We start from the raw sequence: 16,476 nt of genomic DNA, 5'->3' as shown, positions 1-16,476 counted from the left end.
CGGGAGAAGGCTATGAGCAATATTAACCCTGTCAATCAATAAACCAGATAAATTAATTAGACGATTTAGGTGGAAAACTCAACGGGATTGTTAGCCAACCCATAGCTCTAGAATATTCACTCACATTGAATTCGTCTATATAATTCACCAACTTGTTCTCTTTAATCTCTTAGTTTACTACTCTAGATTATCTTTAGTTAAATATTCATACGTTAGGATTCGCTTGAATAGATTAATTGTTTGGTTAAATTTAGTTGATAGTTAATCACAAGTCCCTGTGGGTACGATATCTGGACTTACAATCCTATATTACTTGTCGACCACGTATACTTGCGTGTGCGTTTGGGAGCAACGAGTTTTTGGCGCCGTTGCAGGGGACTTAGAAATTAACTATTCTACTAGATTGGATTTTTACTTTTTGCCTATTCAAGTTTTTATTTTTTATTTTTATCTTAGTTTAATATTTTACTATCTTTGTTGATATGGCATCTTGGAATGATAATTGGTCGAATATTGGTTATTCTTATTTTGGTGATCCATGTCCATATTGTGGAGGACCACACTTTGGGCAAAATTGTACATCTCAATCTGATGTGTCGAATTTTTGTAATGTGTGTGGTTGTCAAGGTGGCCATTGGGATGGTTGTCCTAATTCTTATTATCCTTCTCAGAGTTCTTATTATAATGTCTCTAATAATGTTTATGAGTGTGATAGGAGCAAGGAAGTGGAGGATATGGAAAGCATGACTCGTATTATGGACATGATGAGGCAAGTAGTCGAGCAACAAGATGAAACTCGAAAGGCTGTACAAAGAATTAGTGAAGCAATCATGAGAATGATGGCCGAGGCGGAGGAAGTGGCTGAAGAGAGAGAGTTCCCACCAGAAGAAAATTTTGAAGAAGCAGATGTAGTGAGCCAATCTTGGCTAGAGGAACAAGCTCAACTGATAAAATCTCAAGAGTTTCTTCGTGATGGTCTTTCAAATATGACAGAACAGCTGATAGACGAAAGAACTGAGCTCAGGCAAGAGATAGACCAATTTGGCTTAGATATCCATGACCTGCACGATCAATTGTAAAAAGTTGAGGCGTCTGATTCCCTACAATCAATTATTGTGGATACTGGTCAACTTATGGAGCGGAAAGAGGAATTCCAATTATTAGACCAAAATATTATTAATGATGCCAAGGTTGACGAAGAGTGCGAAATTGAGGATGTTAAAAATAATACAATTTTGGAGTTGGAGCGTATTGGACCTCATTCTAAACATTTTTCAACATTGTGTTTGGTTGGTGACATGGGAATTGACCCAGTCGAGCATATGATGAGTCAATGGATGAGGAACAAAGTTCTTATTTTCTTAAATTTGTGATGTCAAGGAGACAAAACGACATCCCGCACTTAAAAGCCAAGAAGTGCAAGATGCGATATTATTTACTTGGTTCCTTTATTTTCATACCACCGCCCCAAGAACGTGACACAAAAATTGATGCAAAACTGAGGGCGCAATTCATATCCTCAAAGTGGAAGGAAAAGTGGTGAAAGTGATGGCGTCGTGCCGCGACGTTAAATAAAGCGCTTGTTGGGAGGCAACCCAATTTTATGTTTTATTTTTTTCTTTTGTTTATTTTTTTTATTGTGTTATTTCTTTTGTAGTATTATTTTTGTGTTTTGTAGGAGTACGAGCATGGAATCAAAGCTAACAGGAAGTGTGCAAAAGCGAGCAGGTGGTTAAAACTTTGTGTGAGGTACCCGCACAAGGGATCATACGTGGGAGAAGTCTGAGTATCCCGTGAGCTGCTAATTCTTCGGCCTTTGGCCTACCAGGGAGTTTCTTTTACCCTCTTGTTATTTTTAGTGTGCATTGAGGAAATTGCACAATTTTAAGTGTGGGGTGAGGAGATTGTCTGAGTGACTTTCTATGCTATTTTAGTTGTGTTAGTTTAATTGAATATTTTTTTTAGAAAAACGAAAAACGAAAAAAATAAATAAATAATTAGACTTTTCCCGACGATGGATCTCCTAGACAGTTTTCTTGAGGGATGTAAGTCTAAGAGAAAGGACAAAAAGATTTTCTTTGTAGATAGTGTAGCAATTCCCCCTTGATTTTTCTTTGTGCCGCGGTTCTTTTCCAAGGATTTTGTTTGAACCGGGTGTAGGTAGTTTTTTTTTTTAGGGGAGAAGCCATGGTGATGTGAATTGAATTGAATCAATATCTTCTAACTTTGTCATGCCTTGAGAATAGTGAGTACTTTAGTTGTGACGCTTAGACTCAATTTTTGACTCTTGTATAAGTACCTTAAATTGTATGATCTTAACTTTGCTTAACTTCTTTGACTAGAGTGTCTTGATGAGTCCAATCCTGAGTGAGTTATGTGCCATGTGTGTGTAAGGTTTTGTCTTATTCTGTGCATTGCATTCGATATATAGAACTTGCCCCGTGTGTTTGCAAAGCGAAATAGTAGTTTTGTTCAGTCTTGGAAGTGATATAGGCGTTTCTTTGTTGAGCCATATAAATATTTTACCTGCCTAATTATTATGTATCATAGTTAACCCCTTTGAGCCTGTAATCCTGTTTCTTTGACAACCACATTACAAGCCTTATTCATTTGTTTGAATTAACCATCTATTTGAACATTTTCACCTCTCATGAGCACTTGAATTGTTATGAACTTTGTAAAAGTTAAAGTGTGGGGTGGTTGGTTTGGCTTTTGAGTGGAACTAATGAAATAAGGAGAAAGGTGCACTGTTTTGAAAAAAAGTAAGAGCCACTTGAATTGAAAAAGAAAAAAAAAGATAGTTGTATTGCTGTGAAAATATTTGATAGTGGTGACTCTTGATGTAATTGTGCTTAAAGAAGTGGGGAGTTAATATATATTGATGTGAAGGTGGAGTTATGGTTTGACATAAGTATGGAGTTTTGAATGTTAAAGTATATGTATTAAAGTGCTTAGGGAGGTGTAGTCACTCTTATATCTAAATGTATCCCACCCGTCCCTCAGCCTACATTACAACCAAATAAAGTCCCACTTGATCCTAGACTGAATGAGCTCGATTAGTGGAGTAGTACACTACGGACAAGCCTATGGTGCATCTTTTGTGGCATATGAATGTTATTTCTGAGAGTGAGTGAATTCTTTCTATCTTGAGTTCCTAAGTGTTCTTAAATTTTATTGTGTGGGACTACTCTCGTTGGTTGTGTGAGGGCACTTGATTCATGAAGGAAAGATAATGTCATTGACCTCTATGTTAGAGTAAGTGGCTGAGTTGTGAATAATGCGTGGTACTTGTGAGTCAAATCTTGAGGTGAAGATTTTACACTCTTGTGCTTAGTCTATTTTAAATATTCTTGGTGTGATAAGTTAGGAGAATTGTTTAAAAAGGCCGTGTCTTTATAAAGTGTAGTTTGATTGCTCGAGGACGAGCAATGGTTCAAGTGTGGGGTGTTGATGATAGGCTATAATTGTGTATTTTAGTCGATTATTACACTCTAATTTACTGCACTTTAATTGAGTTTGAGCTTTAATCGCTAGTGTTTTGCACTAACTGTGTGTTTTATGCCTTGTAGGAGTGATTCCGAGCTATGTAGATATTATGGAATGAATTCAAGTGATTTGGATCTTTGAAGTCTGAGTAAAAGTTCAAGGAATTAAGCGGGATCGTGTTGCGGGGTCAACGGATGATAGTTAGAGCAAACGAAGACTTCAGTAGGCAGATTGCGCACTGTCTAGTAAAATAGATATAACCTTTTGCTCACAACTTCATTTTGGCTCCACAATATATGGTTGGAAAGCTAACTCAAAGGGATACAACTTTCATGTTTTATATTTTTCCAAATTCGGAATGAAACAGGGTGAAAAACGCGAGAAGAACGCGCGAAGTCGCGTGCGTTAAAGGCTGAGGCAGTATAGTGCGCGAAGGATGCGCGAGCTCGCGCGAGTCGCCCGGGAAAAGTGTCCTTTTTCACATTGGAGAAGGTATAATTGTTTGGGCCCAACCCTACTTGATATATATACATGAGAGAACGTTTTTAGGGCAATTTTTGGACGGGAGAGGACGCCACTTTTGGTGATATCTAACACCACACTTGGAGGAGGCTTCTAACTAGTTTTTCTTCTCTTCTCTTCCTTTAATTTCATAGTTTATTAGTTCTAGAGTTTTGGGTGCTACATGAACGTTTTAGTTTGAAGCTTGAATTTTTCTTATTATTTTATCATATTGGTTTATTTATTCAATTTTGCGCTTAATTATTTGATTGCTTGATCACCAATTGAATACTATCTACGAATCTAGGATTGAACTCGGGAGAGGGAATTCTAGATTACATATAAGATTGAGTAGAGCAAGATCTTAACTCTTAGGGGGAGCGGATTTGTGGTTAGGATAGGAATATACCTAATTGCCTTGCTTGGTTATTATACGGAAATTATAAATGCGTTCTTGTTAATCCTAATTCCATAGGAATATAGGCGTTAGGTTAGCTTGAATAGGCGAGTTGTACTTCGGGAGAAGGCTATGAGCAATATTAACCCTGTCAATCAATAAACCAGATAAATTAATTAGACGATTTAGGTGGAAAACTCAACGGGATTGTTATCCAACCCATAGCTCTAGAATATTCACTCACATTGAATTCGTCTCTATAATTCACCAACTTGTTTTCTTTAATCTCTTAGTTTACTACTCTAGATTATCTTTAGTTAAATATTCATACGTTAGGATTCGCTTGAATAGATTAATTATTTGGTTAAATTTAGTTGATAGTTAATCACAAGTCCCTGTGGGTACGATATCTGGACTTACAATCCTATATTACTTGTCGACCACGTATACCTGCGTGTGCGTTTGGGAGCAATAGTGGCCTTTGGCCTTAAGGGTGTTATTTCAAACTTGTTGAAATGTTAACCCATCGTTAGTTCCAATCTTTGGAGAGTTTTGGGTGTCCTCTAGGAGAGTCCCAGTTTTCTGCTCAGCTTGTGTGTTTCCTGGGTGAGTCCCAGTTTGCTTGATTTGTGTATAATGGAGAGTGTGATGCCGAAGAGTACTGAATGCTGCTATCCTGCTAATGTTTGCTTTATGCGTGTATTAAGATCTCCCTGTTTAACCCACCCGTTGTTCGGCCTGGAGAGCTTGCCGATGGGTGGGGTGATAGACTGTCCTTTGAGGTTTGGTGATGCCCCCCTTGTTGCCTCGTTCAAAGCCTCCCCGAGAGAACCCAATTGGGATAAAACCTAGGTGAGGGAAAAAGAGTGTGACTTTAGGGGACATCATTTTCCAGAGGTTGGCACGTCTGAGATGGTCGATATTTCGGATATTTTGTAATAGTTCTACTCTCTAGTTGGGATGCTTCTCTGACGCTCGCCCATGCGGCGCTGGTATTCCTGTTTAAGCAAACAATAGAAGGTAAACCAAGATGAGATTTTCCTTACCTCGGTCCGATGGGTCGATGAACGAGGGTAGCCTTATAGTGTTGTTCGCTCTCCCTGACATTTAAATGGTTGATGGAATGGTGGTTTGTGGATTCGGCGGCCGCGTTTGGCCTTCTTTTCTTCCTCTCTTTTTCTTTTAAGCATGCCCTGGTTCTGCATGGGCTGGGTTTGCCTTAGCTCGTTCGTGGATCATCCGGTGCGTGGGTCACCCCATAAGATGTGCCCATCCTCTTAGGATTTGCTCAACTGGCGTCGTCTTCTTTTGCAAGCTTTGCGTGGACATTGGTTGTAACTTCTGCTTCTATGCAGCACCATGCTTTGGATTAGCATGTGAGGTTTACTTACCACTTTCTTTGGTGGATGATTATGGGTTTCGATCTGGAGGAGACTAAGAATTTTGACTAAGAAATCCCCACAGACGGCGCCAAATTGTTTGACCAAAATATGTCAAAACCTTTTTGATTAAAGCAATTAATGATAATGAAGGGTAAATCTTAGTCAAACATAATAAAATCCAGATCTAAAAATGAATCCGAATGCGATGAATAAGATAAAATATGGGCAATCAATCTTATTGATGTCTTTTCATTTCTTCTTTCACGATACAGTTGAGATGATTAATTTACATGATCTAGTGGGGATGATCAATTTACATGATAGAGTGAGGATGATCAACTTGCATCCTTTCTTCTAAAAGAGCTGCAGAGAAAGAGAGAGAGAGAGAGAGAGAGAGAGAGAGAGAGAGAGAGAGAGAGAGAGAGAGAGAGAGAGAGAGAGCCCCTGAAGCCCCCCTTCACTTGGAGGATTTCTCCTGTATATTTAGTCCAGGATTCCTTGCTACATTCTTTAGCCGATGGGCCTCCCTACCACGACCGTGTTCGTCGTTACTTGAGTATTGTTTTTTGAGTTATAATGTGCACTGTAGGTACTCGTGTTGGAGCAAGTTGTGACGTTTCTCGCTATCCCGCCACTTAGGCGGGATTCCAGTTGGATTGACCACAGTGGTTAGATTTTGACCAATACACACATATGTTTATCGTACTCATTGCTTTTCTCTGAATAATTCAATACTTCCGACCTAAGATTAGATGCCAATTTTTGGGTCACTTATATTAGGGCAAGAGAAATTATTTGTCCACCACTACTCTTTTTTGCTTTATGAATTGCATAGATGAGTCATGGGATAACATGAAAATAAAGGAATGAAATGAACTTTTGATTAGAAAAACTATCACACCGACCTTTGTTTTAAAAGGGAACTATCAACCATCACCGAAGGATGTGGTGCAGCGAATGATGCTGCTCTTTCCTTAACCAGAGGTTCCGAATTCGAGCCCTGAGTATGGAAAAATTCTTGGTGGAAAGTGCTTCTTCCTGAATGGGGACCTACGCGGTACAAATCCGGATATAATCGGACTTCAATGCGAAGGTACCGAACACCAAATGAGAAAACCAAACAAGAAAACTATATCATGTTTTGAATGAAGAGTCGAAAAGAAACTAATCATTGTTTGAAAAGAAATACAAACAGAGAGCAACACTTCAGAATTTAAAGGTAAATTAATAAAACACATAAAAAAAACAGAAAAGAAAAAAAGAAATTATACCTAACGACTATTTTGGAAAAACGATCTAGTTTCTAAAAACTCTCTTGCCAAGACACCCATTTGGAATTTGAAACCCCTGATGGAAGATCTTGGCACGAGGATCTTTAAACAAACTAGTTGAGGGTGGATTTAAAGAAAAATTTGAAAAGGGGGCGGATCTAGGGTTTCTGGGAGTCTAGATCTAAGATCTAGGGTTTTTGGTGGGGTATTTTTGGGATCTATAGGTACACTAGGGTTCTAGGGGGTGTGGTAGTTGTATGGTTTGAGTATGGGTAGGTTTAGGGCTCTGCCGCCGCCGTAGGCGACTTCCGGCGGCGGTGCTAGCGTTTCTGGGTTTTCAGATCTTAGATCTGAGATTTTTGGTGGGTTTTTTGGGTGTTTAGTTGGTATGGTCGGATTTAGGAGATGTAGGGGAGTGTACGGGGTAAGTTTGGGTGGCTTTGGAGTGTCGTCGTCGTCGTAGGCGATTTTTGACAGCGGCTCAGGGCGAAGCTAGGGTTTCTGGTTTATTTTAGGTTTAGGATCTACTGAATTTAATGGTGTTTTTGGGGTTTGATTGGTGGGGTGAAGTTTAGGAAGAGTGAAGGGAGAGGATATGGTGGATTTGGGGCGGTTTTAGGTGTTGCCGCCGCTGTAGGCGATTTCCGGCGGCAACTCTAGGCGGAGGGTGGAGAGGCGGCTAGGGTTAGGGTGAGTTTAGAGAGAGAGGTGTGAGAGGGGGAATGAACGAAATTGGGAGGGGGCGGGGGGTAGGGGTCGTTAGGACAGTTAAATACTTAAGGGGGAATGAGTTCCGAGCCGTTGGATCTCGCGGAGATCAACGATTAGGATTGATTGACGACTAAACGATGTTGTTTGGTTTAGGCAGGATAACTCTTGTTGCACCCCAAAAATGAATTATTGTTAGAATCATTAGTAGAAATAAGAAAATGATTCTGTTGGTACATTCGAGTAATTAAACGTTTCACAATCAGGAAACTTTATTTATTGTTATAACCTGGATTTTCCAACAAAATCGACCTATTTCTATTTAAACCATGATCATTGGGTTGGGGTATTGGGCTTGGGTGTTTTTGGATTGAGTTTTTGGGATTGAGTTGGCTTAAGAACTGGCCCAGTCCGGCCAAGGTTAATTAAAACCCATTTTGTTTAATTAACTTTTAAAATCTAATTAAATTAATTAAATCCTAAATTAATGTGCTAAATTATTTTAAATTATAAAATTAAACTAACTATCTATTTATATTATTTACATAATTAGTCAATCTTAAATTTTGAAAGAAAATTATTAATTTAAAACTAAAAGCTAAAAATGTGAAAAATGAACATTATTTTTGAGATTTTTGTTTTAATAAAATAATTAATTAACGACTTAACCTTAAAAATGCAAATAACAACCTAAAATGCAATGCATGAAATTTTGAATATTTTTTAGGGTATTTTCCATGATTTTAATGGAATGTGCACAAAAATGCAACTAAATGCAAACAATTAGCAAGAAATTCCTACAAAATTCTATAAAAATGAAAATAATTTAGAATAACCTATTTTTTTAATTTTGTAGGAGTATTTCTAGTCGCGCAAAATCACGTCCTCACAAAAATCTTGAGCACTTTTCTTACGAAATGCGGCCATCCAAAGGGAAAAATCAGAAATACCCACATTTACAACTGGTAATTGAAAATAGCCACAGTTATAAAAGTAATCGAAATTTAGCCATTTTTTTATGTAAGGACGAAATCTGAACAAAAATACCCTTACTAATCCGGAAAAATTGAAGCATAATATGGTGGAGTTCGAATTTTTTACATATGAGATTCCAGCATAATATGCTGGAGTTCCAACATGATATGTTAGAAATTTATACGCAGCAGCTCCATAATCCAACATATTGTGCTGGAACTTTTTATGTGCTGGAGTTCCAACATAATATGCTGGAAATGTATATGCAAGAACTCCATAATTTAGTATATTATGCTGAAACTTTTCGTACTTCAGCTTAGCAAGTGCTGTCCTATATTTTCACGCTCTGACCATCACTTTTTAACACTTTCACCCAACTAAATACAATTAGTCTAATCAATGGCGAGAAATTAGAAGAGTAATAATTTGGTCCGATTAGGCTCAACGCAAACGGCGAGGAATATATTTTACTAAATCTAATGCCGTAGTCTTCCACTCAGGCCAGTGTCGATTGTCAAATACGAGTGTAATCCAATTTCTTTATTTCTATTTCTTCCACTACTTGTAAGTTATTTTGAAACTATTCTCCAACTTCAATTTGCTTGTTATTCACATATGTTTATCGTAATTCAATACTTCTGACCTAAGATTAGATGCCAATTTTTGGGTCACTTATATTAGGGCAAGAGAAATTGTTTGTCCGTCACTACTCTTTTTTGCTTTATAAATTGCATAGATGAGTCATGGGATATCATGAAAAGAAAGGAATGAAATGAACTTTTGATTAGGAAAACTGCACACCGACCTTTGTTTTAAAAGGGAACTATCAACAATCGCAGAAGGATGTGGTGCAGCGGATGAGACTGCTCTTTCTTTAACCAGAAATTTCGAATTCGAACCCTGAGTATGAATTTTTTTTGATGGGGAATGCTTCTTTCTGAATAAGGACCTATGCGGTACGAATCCGGATATAATCGGACTTTAATGCGAAGGTACTGAACACCAAATGAAAAACACAAAAAAGAAAACTATATCATGTTTTGAACGAAGAGTCAAAAAGAAACTAATCATTGTTTGGAAAGAATACAAATAGAGAGCGACACTTCAGAATTTAAAGGTAGATATCGACCCACATTTATCCATATCTTGGTTTGTCTTATATTAAAAACATTTTTCGTCTGTACAAATATCTCTTCAAATTAAAGAGTATTAACAGAGGACGGAAATTTAAGGATTAAAGAGCTCGCTTGTTACATGTAACGCGACATATTCAACAGAGCGAAATAGATGATATTTCATTCTTTTCAGCCGCATAATATTAAAATTTGATTTCAATTGGCTATGAACAGTAGCGGATGCAGAATTTCTACTTAGGAGGTTCAAAAAAGAAAAGTTAGAAAATTAAAAAAAATATGGCCAATGGAAATTGAACCAATTACCTTACAAAGTTTTGAACCATCTTGACCATTGAGCCATACTTTCGATTGTGTCATGGGAATTCACAATATAATATAGAAGTTTAAAACAAATTTTACCTTATATATACAATTTAATTTTACGGCGAATAACCAGGTTGGATGTCATATATATGAATTTTTTAATGCTTCATGTCCTTGTCGCGCCCCCTTTTTCTCGCGAAATCGGGTTTGTGACATTTGGAGGGACAACTCATTCCTTTTGGGAATTGGGTTTGCATTTGAAGAGTCGCCACCTAATGATTAAGGCGTATTAGGACACCAATAGAGATTCAACTCTAAGCTTGTTTGAATAACCAGAGATTGGATAAGGGCTTGAAATTATCCTAAGGGGAAGGTGTTAGGCACCCCTTAGGATCCACTAGTGTGGTTCCCGGCCAGACAATTATTGTGAATTTGAGGTGCAATTAACATAGAAGCAGATAAGGCTCAAATAAGAGGGGATTTCAATACATAATGGTTCAGAAGTAGACAAAGTTTGAAAGAATAATTAAAAGAGTTGATCTTTAAATAAGGAATTACAATGCTAAAAGAGAATAAAGAATAAAGGAAGGGGATCCTAGGTTTATTAAAAATATGGATCGCATCAATGCAATACCCGGTAATCACTCCTCAAGAGAGGGGCTACACGTGGTATTAACGCACCGGTCATCATATCCATATCTACCCTTTCCACCCCATTAAGGTATTAAAGCGCGGATTGGTCTTGATCACTTATTGCATGCTATTACCCGTCCCATTCCTATCAGTCCCGGAGGCACTTAGGACTACTAATCCTAAAAAGGAGGGATGTTAGGCTTATTTGAGGTTCCAAAGGTAAAAAAATTCTAAGGCGACATACAAAACATATAAAGATTGCACATTAGAGGGGAAACACATAAACATAGAGGCTCAAGTATACCTCCTCCAAACACAAACAATCCAATAGCATGACTTAAACAAATGAGTAAGATCTGATTCTAAAAATATGCTTGAGGGAAGAAGAGATTGTTGTATTGCAGCAGGCCTGGCTTATTGCATGACTCAGTTAGGAAACAGAATCGGGCCTGCCTACTGATTGTAACACTTAAACAAATAACAGAGGCGAGTTCAATTGTAATTATATTGCCTAAGGTTTGCCTAAGCGTTTAGACGGGGTCCTATAGGCATGATATCTACTTAGTTCAGAAGGTGGTAAGACAGTAGAACTCAAAACGAATTGTTTGACATTCCATAGGCAGGCTTGCTAAACCTTATTAAGCAAGGGAATCAGATTATTGAAAAGAGGTTCAGAATGGACAAAATTAAATTAGACTGGTTACAGATTCTACAGGTGATAGTATCTGATTTTAATCCCTATGAGCATGATATCTAACATTGACTGTGAACGAAGTGTATCAGATTTGTTTAAGAATCCCTATAGGCATGATTTCTATGTGTTGCCGATTTTAGATCCTTATAGACATGATACCTAACATTGCATGTGAGTGGAAACGAATCAGGATTGTATTTATGAACCCCTATAGGCACGATTTCTGTATGTTACTGATTTCAGCATGCTACTGAGTTATAATCAATTGGGTCCTAAAACATGGTATCTAAACAGTGATAAATGTGAAGAATTTTAGATGATCCCTGTAGACATGTTATCTATATGATGTTGAATAAGAAGTCCTATAGACATGGCTTCTAAACATAGTTTGCAGCATAAAATACCCTATAGGCATGGCTTCTAAACATAGTTTGAATATGCAGAAATTAAAATAGTCCTGTAGGCATGGTTTCTAAATGCAGCTTGAACATGCAGAAATTTAAATAGTCCTATAGGCATGGTTCTACCCTTGGCATGCATAAATACCCAACCCTTTTCACTAGCCAACCCCAAGTGTTCATTACAAATTATTTACAAATCAGGAATAATAAATTACATCAAAATACATAAAATACAACTAGAGGAGGCTCGATTCTTGGTTCCTCCTTGAGATATGGAATAACTGCCTTAAGATGCCATTGCTTCAAAGCCTTTCTCAAACTTGAGTGAGTTTCCTAAGAGCCTCAATTGGACCCCGGGCAGTGCTCACACCCAAATTACATCACCAGAATAGGGACAAGTGCAGTGTGGAAATGCCAGCCCTCACGTGTCCAAGTTCAGAGGGAGCTCATGGGTCCCAAGGCAGGGCTCACATGAGGGGGGCAGGACTTAAGTCTAAGAGAGAGTGGAAGTGCAGAAACTGATTTTAAAAGCTGAGGGAACAAAGGAAAGGAAAAGGGGGATGGGAGACAACCATTAATACTTTAAAGAGTTGATAATTTCACACCAAAGGGGCAGGGGATTGGGAATCCATTGCAAGGGCCTATATATTTAGGCATGAGTCAATTTTGGGCATGCACAGTAACAGGGGTGTTGTCATGCTTGTAGATCAACCAGAACACACACATATAAGGGTAACATAGAGGTAATGATCCTAGGAGAACCAAGTTTGAGTCATGTTCAACAATATTTGATGTTGTCATGCCCCAAACAAACCATAAGTATCAAACACATTGGGGTAGGGATTTAGGATTCATAATACATTGATTCAGAATAGGAGAAAAGAAATTACAGCATGCTAAATAAAGGTACTGAAATAGACACAAGCAGTAGGCAGACAAGAATGCAAGAACATTGCGTAACCATGTTGTTGTTGAGGCTGAAAACTTAATTAGAACGTACCAGTTCAAAGAAGGCAAAATGTAGTAAAGAAAAGTAGCAGGACTTTGAAATATAGCTTTGGCTTTCAACCAGCTAAACAGGCCACAATACAAGCAGTAAAGCAAGAGGGAGTGTTTTGAGTGTAAGTGTGAGTTCAGAACTAAAAATGTTCGTGTGTGTGTTAATGAGAGAGTATGTATATATAGTAGTTCGAAAACCATGTAAAATAAGGCAAGAGTTACAATTGTATAGTAATTATGGAACCAAGTACTAATCAGAATCAAATTAATGCAAGTACTCTTTTAATTAAGGGGCAATCAACCAACGGTAAGGGGCAGAAAATGTTTAAGGAAAGAAATCAAGTAGAGCATCATGTACAGAATAGACAATTAGGGGTAAGTATATAGGGGTTCAATTAAGGAAACAACTAATGGAGAATCAGTACAATACTTAGCTAACCAAATATGGTAAGAAACACAATAAAATTGCAGAATATGGAGACAATCGAAAATCAGCACATGGTAAATCAGGGAACCAAGGATTCGAAATTACTGATTTAAGGAGAGTAACATGGGTTCCCATAAATAAGCAAATAAACCAAGTTAAAATAGGAGAATCGAAAGTCTAAAGAGAAATTTTCAAATCAAGCCAAGAAACAGGGAGCTCAGAGTCAATCAAAGAGATAGTCATGAGTCAGGTTTTTAACATATAAATAGAGTGAGATGTGAATAACCAAATATAGCAAGCAAAGGGGCAAGTCTTGACCAGTCAAGACGAACACAAGCACATAGAGCTAATGTAAGTTAGGCATAAGGAACTTAGTAGAAACACATTCGAAGTGAGATAGTCACAAAAACTCAAAGAAGAGCAGGCCAGTCACAAAATCAGACGAAGAAACCGAGAAGAATTAGGGCTTTCAACATAGGCGAGGTTAAAGAGAAGACAGAAACCCAGAATTGGAAGAATTGCCCAAAGGGAACAAGAGATTTCGAAAAGAACTTCTACACTTAAACAAACAGTCTCAGACCCAAAACCATAAGATTTTCGACAATAGAAGGGTTTTAAAAAGAGGATAATTAAACAGATCGGACAAAACTCAGGCAAACAAACATTCGCTTAATAAACAGTCAAAAGAAATTAGGGGTCTTAACATGCAAACTCAGGCAGAAGGATAATACGAGCAAACACAGCAAAACATATCAAAAAATCAGAGAAAGGTTTCGAAATAACTTAACAGAAACCCCAATCGAAAAGATAAGGAGTTTTGAAAGCGGAGCTTTAAAAGAAACTTCGAGAAAAATGCTTAAAAGTTCAGAGCAGACATAGGTCTGAAACAAATCTAAGAGTAGTCGAGAGAACCTTGAAGGTTAGGGTTTCAGAGGAACCCCAAGTGGTGAGAAAGGCTTTGAAAACCATCGATTTAAGCAGGAGAGTCAAGAGTCAGACTCGAACAGCCATGGCTGGCCGAAGAAAGGTCAGAGACGACCAGAGAACAGTCGTAAATCGGTATCGACCAAGGTCTGGACCAAGCTCTTTCAAGATCTAGCCTTGAAACCATAATAATCGAACACGTGGAAGCCATGAGAGGTGGATACAGGCCTCCAATGACCTTGGAAGCCATGGATTTGGGAGGTTTCAGGGTTGGAGTTTGATGGCGGCGGCTAGGGTTTGATGGAGTCTTAGAGAGAATTGAGGGAGAAGGGAATTTAAGGGCGGCTGAAATGAGAGAATGGGTAGGGTTTGGGGGGTTGTTGGATTAAAAAAGGAAAGGAATTATGGGGACCGTCGATCTTTTAGATCAACGGCCGGGATTTAGTGGGTCTTTGGGTCGGGTAGGCAGTTTTAGGATTTGGGTCGGGTATTTTAATTCAAAATTGGGCTGGGATTGGGGTTTGAACTGGTTATAATTGAAATACAAATGGGGCTACCATTTAAATAGCCATTTTCCCTGTTTGATTTTTAAAAAAATATTAAAATAATTTTTGGAAATAAATTAAGGGTACTAAAATGATTAATAGCACACAATTACCTATTTAAAAATACCAGACCTAATTTTTATGAATAAAAACGTGATTAATCCTAAAAAAAAGGCTAATATTGTAATTACATACAATTTAACTTTAAAAATACTAAATGACCTTGTAAAAAATATGCAAAAATTACATTAACCACATTTTAATATAAATATGGAAATCCAATAAGAATCACCGAAAATGATAATTTTGGGAATAATTATTGGGTTTTTACGGATAAAATAGGGCGATAAATTGATTAAAAAATCTTTAAAAATTAAGAAAAAAATAGTAAAACATTTGAACATGCTATTTTGAAAATATTTTATATATTAAAAATATATAGGGAAAAATTGGGTATCAACAGTCCATCTACCTAAAAAGTGAGATCAATATAAAGCTAAACCCACAATAACTTTTTGTTTCGAATTGAAGAATGATTCCTAGCCTCTCATATCTAACTCATGCTATGATTAAAGGGGAATCTTCTCTTTATTTGCCGACCTAAGATGCACCACACTATATTAAGACTAATTACCTAAACATTAGTGTGTGTAATATGTAAAAATGAAAGCTTATAAATCTCACGTTGGGTTGGATCCCACAAAATGACAACCTTAGGATTCCATGAAAAGTCTAATCGAAGTGAAATCCTAAAAAATAGTTTTAGCTCATTCATTCCACATTTAAGTATCATTTGTACTACCTACCTTTTTCTCATTAGCACGAGTTAATATGTTCAGATTTTTAACGTCAAAGCAATAGAACTCTTTATAATTAGTTCGTTGAGAATATAAGTAAAGTATTCGCTTTGTCTCCTTTTCTTTTTTTTTTTTTTTGAGAAATAAGTATGCTAAATCTTGACACGTTAATGTTAGAACTCTTTTTTTTAATAGGGAAAAAGTCCAAACTTATGCCTGAATTATGTGAAATGGTCTAACTTGCCCTCCATCAATAGTTGGGGTTAATGGTGTCGTTGTCTTTACCAAATTGAGCTAGACTTGTCCTTATTGGCTTAGTGAAGCTTTGAAACTAAATAGTTTTAATTTTGTTAATAGTCAGACCATTTTGCATAGTTCGGGGATAAATTAGACCTTTGTCCTCTTTTATACATCGAATATTTAGCTTTAAAAAAGTTTAATTTTTCCGCTATAAGTATAATTTGACTACTTAGAGGTCGTTTGGTTTGAATACGAGTTATGCTGGGATAAGTTATGTTGGGATTAGTTATCCTGGTATTATTTTTTATCCACTGTTTGGATATTGTATTAAAAATGACAATTGCATAATTTCTAAGAAGAATGTATAAGTTATCCCGGCACTAATTACCCCACCCCCTACAAGGTATAAGTTATCCCGGTACTAATTTTAATCCCGGGATAACTTATACCAGGTTTGCTAACAAAACAATATAGTAAGGTGGTATTTAATTTTTATATCCAGCACTATATCTACTTATACCTCATACCAAACGACCCCTCATAGAAGATTTCACTCTATTTTTCAAGATGGACCTTAGAATGCAAATTAATAAAATTATAGATCCAAGGATCATGTATGGATTGGTCGAGTTCCTAAAATAACATGAAGGAGCATTA

Source organism: Nicotiana attenuata, unplaced genomic scaffold (assembly GCF_001879085.1).
Source record: "Nicotiana attenuata strain UT unplaced genomic scaffold, NIATTr2, whole genome shotgun sequence".
In the NCBI taxonomy this organism is placed as follows: Eukaryota; Viridiplantae; Streptophyta; class Magnoliopsida; order Solanales; family Solanaceae; genus Nicotiana; species Nicotiana attenuata.
Note: the sequence above shows the minus strand (reverse complement) of the source record.